Below are 10,702 nucleotides of genomic sequence, written 5' to 3' on the forward strand. Positions count from 1 at the left end.
AATGAATTCCTCAAGGGGTCTAGTTTCCAAAATGGGGTCACTTTTGGCGGTTTTCTACTGTTTTGGCACCACAAGACCTCTTCAAACCGGACATGGTGCCTAATAAAAAAGAGGCCTCAAAATCCACTAGGTGCGCCTTTGCTTCTGAGGCCGGTGCTTCGGTCCATTACCACCCGAGGGCCACATGTGGGATATTTCTCAAAACTGCAGAATCTGGGCAATGAGTATTAAGTTGCGTTTCTCTGATAAAACCTTTTGTGTTATAAAAAAAAATGGTATAAAAAGGATTTTCTGACAAAATAAAATAAAAATGCAAATTTCACCTCTACTTTGCTCTAAATTCCCGTGAAACACCTAAAGGGTTCATAAACTTTCTAAATGCTGTTGTGAATACTTTGAGGGGTCTAGTTTCTGAAATGGGGTGTTTGATAGGGGTGTCTAATATATGGGCCCCTCAAAGCAACTTTAAAACTGAACTGTAACCTAAAAAAAAAATTAAATGAGTCAATACTTCGCTTCTTACATTATACCGATAATGAGCCGTGCCCACTCCAAGATGACCCCAGTTTTGACCGTTTGTATAAACAGAAACCCCTATTAGACCGTTTCAGCGACTGGTTTTCCCAATCATACACCCCCGAGAAGTGTATTTCTATTGATCCTTGGTACATTTTAAAGGGAAGCTTCAATTCCGCCAGTACCTGCCGGGTAAGAGGGCAAGGTATGGTGCGAAGATGTATAAGCTGTGTGAGAGTGCATCAGGGTATACGTACAAATTTAGGATATATGAAGGGAAGGACACCAGTATTCAGCCCCCAGAATGCCCCCCCCCCTTTTTTAATGCAAACATTTTTGGGATTTGGTCCACCCACTGCTGGACCAGGGTTACCAACTCTACCTGGATAATTTTTATACCAGCATCACACTCTTCAAGTGCCTCGCTTCCAGAAGTCCTGCGGCATGCGGCACCGCTAGAAGAAATCTGAGAGGCTTCCCTAAGACTCTGCTTGGCAAACACCCAGAAGGGGTGAGAGCAAGGCACAATCCAGCAGCAACATATTGTGTGTCAAGTACAAGACAAGAGAGATATCCTTGTATTGACAACAATACATGCCCACACCAGTACCCATGTACCTGTACGAGGTACCAGTACAGAGACCCCCAAACCAGACTGCTTCCTGGACTACAATAGGTACATGGGAGGAGTGGACTTGTCAGATCAAGCCCTGAAGCCCTACAGCGCCATGCGGTGTGGTATAAGAAGCTGGCTGTGCACATCATACAGATGGCATTATACAATGCGTACGTGCTACGTCGATGTACAGCCCAGAGGGGAACTTTCCTGGAATTTCAAGAGGTGGTTATCAAGAAACAAATTGTTAGGGACCAGGAAGGGGGAGCACCCAGTACTTCTGGAAGCGAGGCCACACGCATCGTACCAGGGCAACACTTTCCAGGAGAAGTTCCCCAAACTGGCAAGAAGGGAAAAAGTCAAAAGAGGTGCAAAGTCTGTTATAAGAGTGGGATAAGGGAGGACACAATATATCAATGTGACACGTTTCCTGAAAAACTAAGGCTCTGTATGAAAGAGTGTTTTAAAATGTATCATACATCACTTGATTTTTAATCTACCCCAGTTTTACTTACCCTGATGCACTCCGCACAACTTATCCCCCTCATCTTTCCCTTCTGAGCCCTGCTGTGTGTCCAGGCAGCAGATAACAGCCACATGTAGGGTATTGCCATACCCGTAAGAACCCACATTACAGTTTATGGGGTGTATGTCTCCGGTCAAAATGCTCACTACACCTCTAAAAGAATGCCTTAAGGGTGTCGTTTTTAAAACGGGGTCACTTCTCGGGGGTTTCAACTGTACTGGTACCTCAGGGGCTTCTGCATACATGACTTCGCACCAGAAAATCCCCAGTAGGCCAAATGGTGGTCCTTTCCTTCTGTGCCCTACCATGGGCCCAAACAGCAGTTTATCACCACAAATGGGATATTGCGGCACTCAGAACAAATTTGGCAACAAAATGGACCCTTTTTTTTTGCTTGTGAAAATAAGAAATTTTTAGCTAAAACTACATATTATTGGGAAAAAAGTAATTTTGTTTTAATTCCCTGCCCAATTCAAATAAGTTCTGTGAAGAAACTATGGGGTCTAAATGGTCACATTACCCATAAATGAATTCCTTGAGGGGTGTAGTTTCCAAAATGGGGTCACTTCTGGTGGGTTTCTATTGCTTTGATACCTCTGGGGCTCTGCAAATGCGACATGGCACCTGAAATCCAATCCAGCAAAATCTGGACTCCAAAGAACAAATAGCGCTCTTTTCCTTCTGAGCCCTCCTATGGACCCAAACGGCAGTTTATCAGCACAAATGGGGTATTGCTGCACTCAGGACAAATTGGGCAACAAAATGGAGTATTTTATTTCTTGTGAAAATAAGAAATTTTGAGCTAAAACTACATATAATTGGAAAAAAATATTATTTTTTTTAATTCCCAGCCCAATTCAAATAAGTTCGGTGAAGAAACTATGGGGTCTAAATATTCACATTACCCATAAATTAATTCCTTGAGTGGTGTAGTTTCCAAAATGGGGTCACTTCTGGTGGGTTTCCATTGATTTGATACCTCTGGGGCTCTGCAAATGCGACATGGCACCCAAAAACCAATTCAGCAAAATCTGAACTCCGAAGAACACACAGCGCTTCTTCCCTTCTGAGGCCTCCCATGGGCCCAAACGGCAGTTTATCGCCACAAATGGGGTATTGCTGCCCTCAGTAGAAATTGGGCAACAAAATGGGGTGTTTTGTTCCCTGTGAAAATAAGAAATTTTGATGAAAAATTTAATTTTATTGGAAAAAATTTCATTTTTTAAATTTCACAGCCCAATTCAAATACGTGCCGTGTAAAAACTGTGGGGTCAAAATGGTAACAACAACCATAAATTAATTTATTGAGGGATGTAGTTTCCGAAATGGGGTCACTTTTGGGGGATTCCTACTGTTTTGGTACCTCAACACCTCTTCAAACCTGGCATGCTGCCTAAAATATATTCTAATAAAAAAAGAGGCCTCAAAATGCACCAGGTGCTTCTTTGCTTCTGCGGCTTGTGTTTTATTCCACGAGCGCAGTAGAGCCACATGTGGGACATTTCTAAAAACTGCAGAATCTGGACAATACATATTTAGTAATGTTTCTCTGGTAAAACCTTCTGTGTTACAGAAAAAAATTGAATACAACTGAAATTCAGCAAGAAAAATGAAATGTGCAAATTTCACCTCCACTTTGCTTTTTTTTCTGTCAAATGCCTAAAGGGTTAAATAAACTTTCTAAATGCTGTTTTGAATACTTTGAGGGGTCTAGTTTTCAAAATGGGGTGTTTTATGGGGGTTTCTAATACACAGGCCCCTCAAAGCCATTTCGAAACCGAACAGGTACCATAAAAAAAAAAGCCTTTTGAAATTTTCTTAAATATATGAGAAATTTATGTTCTAAGCCTACTAACGTCCAAGAAAAATAAAAGAATGTTCAAAAAACAATGCCAATCTAAAGTAGACATATGGGAAATGTGAACTAGTAACTATTTTAAGTGGTATAACCATCTGTTTTACAAGCAGATGCACTTAAATTCTGAAAAATGCTATTTTTTATAAATTTTCTCTAAATTTTGCAATTTTTCACCAATAAACACTGAATATATCGTCCAAATTTCACCACTAACATAAAGCCCAATGTCTCACGAGAAAACAATCTCAGAATCGCTTGCATAGGTTTAAGCATTCCGATGTTATTACCACATAAAGTGAAATATGTCAGATTTGAAAAATGGACTCTGAGCCTTAAGGCCCAAACTAGGCTGCGTCCTTAAGGGGTTAAACTTCAGTTCCATAAAATTTTATTTTGGACTCTCTTTACAAGCGGAGACAAACACATTAAGCAGGGAAGCCGCTAGGGTGACACAATCCCCACGGATCTCCTATCAACTCATCAGGAAACAAGTTGAGTCTCCATAGATAAGATGTCAATGTGCTCTTGAACGACATTTGGTTGCGTCTTCCGGTGACCATATGAATTTACAATATGAACAGTGAAAGTAATTTTATTGTGTAAAAAGTTGTAAAACATAGAAAAGTTCTATAAATTAGGTATCGCCGGAATCGGACTAACCCGCAGAATAAAGGTAACATGTAATTTATAACGCATGGTGAACGCTGTATAAAAAAACCTAAAAAAACTATGGCAGAATTTGCTGTTTTTTGATCACCTTGCCTCCCCAAAAAAGGATAACAAGTGATCAAAAAATTGCATGTACACCAAAATGGTACCAATAATAACTGCAGCTCATCCCGCAAAAATCAGCCCACATACCAATACGTTTATGAAAAAATAAAATTAGTTATGGCTCCAATAAGTCAGGAAAAAAATATATGCAGTTGTGCCGGCCCGAGGGGAACATTTCTTCTGTTTCAAGTGGCGATTTATCAAGGCCCTAAAATTAGGGAAACAGGAAGGGGAGGGCCCAAACATATCTGCTGGAAGCGAGGGTGCCCGAATTATACCAGGACAACACTTCACAGCAAAATTCCCCAAACTGCATGGATGTCCATAGGATGTCCAAACAGGTAAGTCTTCTCAGTCATCTTACAACAGCCTATATTCTCTCTCGATTCTCTACTTATTGTAGGATCACTCTCTACTTTTCCTATTTAACCTCAGAGGCCATACTATGGATTGTTTAACAGATAAATTGAGGATCTTAATCTGGCGTCATTTATTAATATATAAATAAATGTAATTGTGTTTTCTTGTAGGCGGGAATGGGAGATAAAATTACAGGAGACCCTTGGTCCGCACTACGTGCTATACCTGTCATCCGGGCTCGGAGTCTTGTATCTCACCATCTTTATTAGACGGGAACTGATCTGGTTCTGCTCAGGTGTGATTCACTTTCTTACATCTACATTCTGTGTCCTGATTATAGGAATAAACTATTGTGTTTTTACATCTCATTTAGTCATTAGAATTAGACGCCTGACAGCTCCACTCTCAGATTCTTCACTATATGGAGTATTGGAGATCTGAGAGCTGATTCCACAGTTACAAAGTGTAATATAATGTTTAGTAATAAATCCAGCGTTTAGGAGGAAATTATCTATGTTTCATTGATGCATGTGGTACTATTAACCACTGACCCTTCTCCTTGTGTTTCTTATACAGAGGTAGAGCACACCCATGTAACAACCAGGCTATTCCACCATGTAAAAACTAAAGGAGCCTTGGGTGTTGCCTTCACCGTCTTTGGAACATCTTTCCTGTTTATTAATTCCCATATGAAATGTAAGTATGTCTGTTATTAATATATGACTATGTACAGTTTTACTGTGTATAAAAGTGCTGCTGTCTGATAATAAACTGAAATATATTATATAATATGAAGAGATCTGTACTATTAATGTTTGGGTGCAAAATGAAAGGTTCTTCGCCATTTGTTCAAACTTTTTCTAATCCATCAAACTTATTCTATGTAATGAGAGGAGAGTAATAGTGGATGGATAAACGACCTAATGTCCTCTACAGACCGCTATAGAAATTCATTATCCTCTATCAAAAACATTATTGTATCTTAGATATAGAGTATCAGAAATATCAGTGCGACTGAGAACCAGATCATGGAACTCCACCAGTCTCCTCTTCTGAAATGTCAAAAGATGAATTTAGATGGAATTCCCATTTAACTATAAAATATTTGCAGACCACACAACCTAAAAAGTAGAAACCTAGATCAGATCAGATAAAGAAACCTAGATTATATTGTCAAAGAAAATGAAAATGTGGTGGTTGTCCCAATTCCAGGAGGTCTCATTTACTAATATGCATATGTTTTGTTGGCTGTTAGGGCAGTCAAAAAAGGATCAAGGACTACAAGGCCATAACCGAGGGTCTCCGTCTGCGTCAAATTATTCCGGAAATAATAAACTCCAATGCCTGTGAGTATTACTTATGTGGTTGAACCCATGGATTTATTTATTTCTCTATTTATCTTCATCGAGTCTATTGCAGTCATGTGGTCTAATTGTGTCATCTGTTTATTTGATTCTACAGTGGACGTCACCAGCCGCTTTGATCGAGTTTTTTGGTTTGGGGATCTCAATTTCCAACTAAAAGAGGACAGAAAAACCTGTGGAATCTCTTCTGCAGAACATCAAAGGAAGAGATATGTCCAGTCTCCTCAAACACGACCATCTGAATGACGCCAAGAACAACGGTACAGTTACTAGTAGACAGATCTCTATCACTCCTCAGCCTGTATTATTACCACATACACCTCAACAGATCAATACAAATCCCTGTCATGATGGTGGATATGTTCACCACATTCCTATATAGTCCTACAATCATCAGTTCCACATGTTTTTAATGCAAATACTTTTTTTTGTCCTTTCAACTCAAGGGTCCATATTTGTAGGGTTTAAGGAGAACACCATTGAATTCCTTCCTACCTATAAGTTTGACATTGGCACAGACACCTACGATACATCAGAAAAGCAGAGAATTCCATCATACACGGTAAGATATCTTTTTTTTTTTGTCTTCAGAGCTAAAGAAACAATAGACAATAAATTCCATGAAGTATCGCCCGGGTTTGTAAGTTTAAGCTGTGTGGATCAAGAGCAAGACAAATCCTCTAAATAAAGGACCACCACAGCAGCTACCCATCATTAACCCATGATATAATGATAATAAAGTCTTAATATTTGGCAATTTAAATAAATTGGGCCCAGAATTTATCTATATGACACAATGTAGTAAATAAAAAATGTATAATATGATTTCACTGATATGTTATCTTCATGACCTCTACAGGACAGGGTGTTGTATAAGAGCCAATGTGAGGGAGATGTGCGAGTCCTGAGATACGACTCTTGCCCTCTTTTAAAAACATCAGACCACTGACCCGTGTATGGCATCTTTGAAGTAAAGCTCAGGCCTGGTTCAGATAAGTAAGTCATGCTTTCCTCCATGTTGATATGATCCTCTCAGTAGCCGCCATTACTACATGGGCCTTATAGCCAGAGCTCACACTAGGGGGCAGGTGGCTGTATACCTGGGTGACAGCACTGGAGGATTATATGATGCCAAGCTAAACAATTATTGTGTGGTTACCTGCTAACATTATCATATGTCTTACATCAATATATTTCTCATTCCAGCATCCCCTTGGCTGGTGGACGATTTGACCGCAAGGTCTATTTAATGGGTATTAGGAGGAAGTGCCAAAAAACTTAGCTGCCTGTGTACATGTCCTTACAGCACATAAGGTAAGAGCATTGTAATTGTAATTATGTTTTTGTGAGAATCTTCATCCACATCTTAGGTCTTCCTTTCTACTATATTAGAATTGTTCCTCTTAGTCCCATAAACATTAAATGGGGCGGTGGGTGCATACTCGACCGCTGCTCCATTCAAGCTCCTCCTCACTTTGAGGGGGGGGCGGTGCAGTAAGGATGAATGAGGAGTTCAGAATCCCCATTCTCGGGATTAGTGGGGGTCCCAGTTGAAAGTATTTATGTAATATTATATCATTTGTTTTTTAAGGAAAAGTCACGTTGACATTACTTGGCATCTTGCAGGACTCCTAAGGAACATTTACCATCTCAGGTGGATAAAACAACAATCCAACCTTTGTGAACATCAGAAAGTTCCTATAACATCCTGAGCAGCGCAGCTCAAGATCAAACCCACTACTCGGATCAACCATCTTTAAGGTTCGTAGTATGACCCCCAGGACCATTTAGGGAAAATCCACATTAAAACATCTTCTATATTTTGTGCCTGCTAAGAAACACACATTAGTAGAGCATTAATAGCAAATATTTCTCTTGCAGCATAAACACCAATTCCGTCGTACATGTGGCGAGAACAGCGCTCCCTGTCACCGGAGGAGCCGCCTATGTTACTGATAGAAAGGTAAGTTTCTCTAGATGTGTCCTCTCTCTATATTTGTCATGCAGCCTGAATGATCCATATTTAATAAGATTTTGTGCTTCTCCACCCAGAACAAGTCAGCAGATATCAACATAACATCAACACCAATGCCAATAACAACCGATGGCTGAACCCGCCATCTTACAAGTATTCCAATGCGAGACTTAAAATGTCTACATCTGTCACAGACGAGACATAAGTGTGGTTACCGGGGCATCAATGTCACCCAGAAGACCAGGCCCAGAACAGGAGAACATGTCATCTCTTCCTGTGTCTCTGGAATACAGATTTTCCACCCCTTCCTGATACTACAGTATACACTGGGACATCTTCCATTGTTTTTGCTGGATCTTGTATAACATCATCTTTACCATCTTATATTTTGATCCACAAAAACCTTAAATAAAACGTAAACATCATTCGATGAGTGTGACTGGTATCATTAGTGCAGCAAATTGATCAAAACTGTCTAACAGTATAACTGTCCTTATTGCCCATAGCAACCAATCAGAGCTCAGCTTTCATTTCTTAGCCTGGTGTCACGGTCACAGGGTATGTGGACCCACTAGGCCGCTCTGCCGTAGCGGGGAGGCAGCTGACCAGGTCACAGTCTATACGAAAGTCAATAGCAGATAGCAATGCTTTTGTACCTGAACTAGTCCAGGCGGTGGCTGTGGCTTCAGCACGGATGGAGGCTGGTGCGGCAGGTAGCGCCAGATGTGGCGAGCAGTATCCGATGTAGCAGAAGACACTGGACGTGGCAGAAGACACCGGACGTGGCAAACAACACTGGACGTGGCAAACGACACTGGACGTGGCAAACGACAGCAGGTGCAATAGACACAACTCCAAAACTGGTAGGCACAGGAACAAGAACAATACGGAATACAGGAACAGGTAACAGGGCACGGGTAACAACTGGAACGAGGAAACACTAAGGGACCGTTTGCGAGACAGACTGGGATAGACTAACAACGCTCAGGCAAGGATCAGAAGGCCTGGGGCCTTCTTATAGACAAGGAAATCATGGCACTTTGGGTACCTGAACTAGTCCAGAGGGTGGCTGTGGCTTCAGCATGGACGGAGGCGGGTGCGGCAGGTAGCGCCAGACGTGGCGGGCAGTATCCGATGTAGCAGAGGACACTGGACGTGGCAGAAGACACGATGTGGCAGAAGACACTGTACGTGGCAGAAGACACTGGACGTGGCAAACGACAGCAGGTGCAGTAGACACGACTCCAACACTGGTAGGCACAGGAACAAGAACAATACGGAATACAGGAACGGGTAACAGGGCACGGGTAACAACTGGAACGGGGAAACACTAAGGGACCATTTGCGAGACAGACTGGAATAGACTAACAACGCTCAGGCAAGGATCAGAGGGCCTGGGGCCTTCTTATAGACCAGGAAATCATGGCAGTTGATGATGATGACGGAGTGGAAGTGAGCACTGGCGTCTCCTAGGAACCATGGCTGCGGGCGTCGGGAGGTGAGTAACCCCGACGGCCCGTGGCCATGGATGCTACACCTCGTCTGAATAAAAGAAAGCTGTGCTGTGATTGGATGCAATACGTGTATTCAATTAACTTAATGGACCCTTCACAACACACCGGGGGGAAGTTTATTAACTTTTCTATGTCAGTTTACTGGTGTAAAAAAGGTGCAAATACATGGACAGCCAGAAATGCACCGAATTTAATAATAGGCCTCTGCGACTCTTATTATATTAGGCACATCTTTCTACAACTACCTGTATATTAAGACTGGAGTATAATATTCGTTCTCTCACGGTCAACGCTGTAAAAACTAAACTCCACAAACAATGGAGGAATCGCTATTTTTTTCCCAATCCACTCCACAACTGAAATTTTTCGTTTCCCACTATATTACATGGTACAATAAATAGTGCCATGAAAATCTACAACAAAAAAAAAATTGCCTTTATACGGCTATATCGGTGGAAAAATTTAAAAGCTATGGCTTTTGGAATGGGTGGAGGAGAGTACTAAAGTGAAAATCCGAAAAACGGCTGCGGCTGGTAGGGGTTAATTCATGAAGCTGGTGGGCTTCATACATAAGAATATAATGTTTGGTGGTAGCCATTGGATGATGAGGACGTAAGACATTTGTACGTCCCTTAAGCACTTCTTCATCGTCAGTGAAGTCGCTCCCTGTCTTTACAGTTTAACAAATGGGCCAGCAATGGTCTTAGGAGTGACCCGGATGAAGGGGCCAAGCTGGAACATGTAGAAATAAAGAAAAATGAGTAAGCAGGCTCACCACACTTCCTTGTCGGTGCTTGTAGTTAAAATCCAACCAACCAATCCTGAATGCTAAATGGTAACTTTCTGAGAATCCATATGATATGATCAGTGATTCATTACTAAACATCGTTATATCTATATTCTAATGCAGAACATAAGATTTCATAGATATTTAGTAAGTCACTTTTCTAAACCTTTAGGAAATCTCGTTTCCAGCTGCATTATCCAGAACTAGAGATGAGCGAAACGGGACAACCGAACCCGGTTTCGGTCCGAACTTCACCGAACTTCACCGAACTTCACCGGGTTCGGCCGAACTCGTTTTGACCGAACCCGGCTACATTTTGGCGCCTGCCACATGTTACATCTAAAATGGAGGATTTCACAAGATCACCTGACATCAGGCTACCCCATAATGCCTTGCAAACGGCTCTCCCAGC

Source organism: Rhinoderma darwinii, unplaced genomic scaffold (assembly GCF_050947455.1).
Source record: "Rhinoderma darwinii isolate aRhiDar2 unplaced genomic scaffold, aRhiDar2.hap1 Scaffold_129, whole genome shotgun sequence".
Classification (NCBI taxonomy): domain Eukaryota; kingdom Metazoa; phylum Chordata; class Amphibia; order Anura; family Rhinodermatidae; genus Rhinoderma; species Rhinoderma darwinii.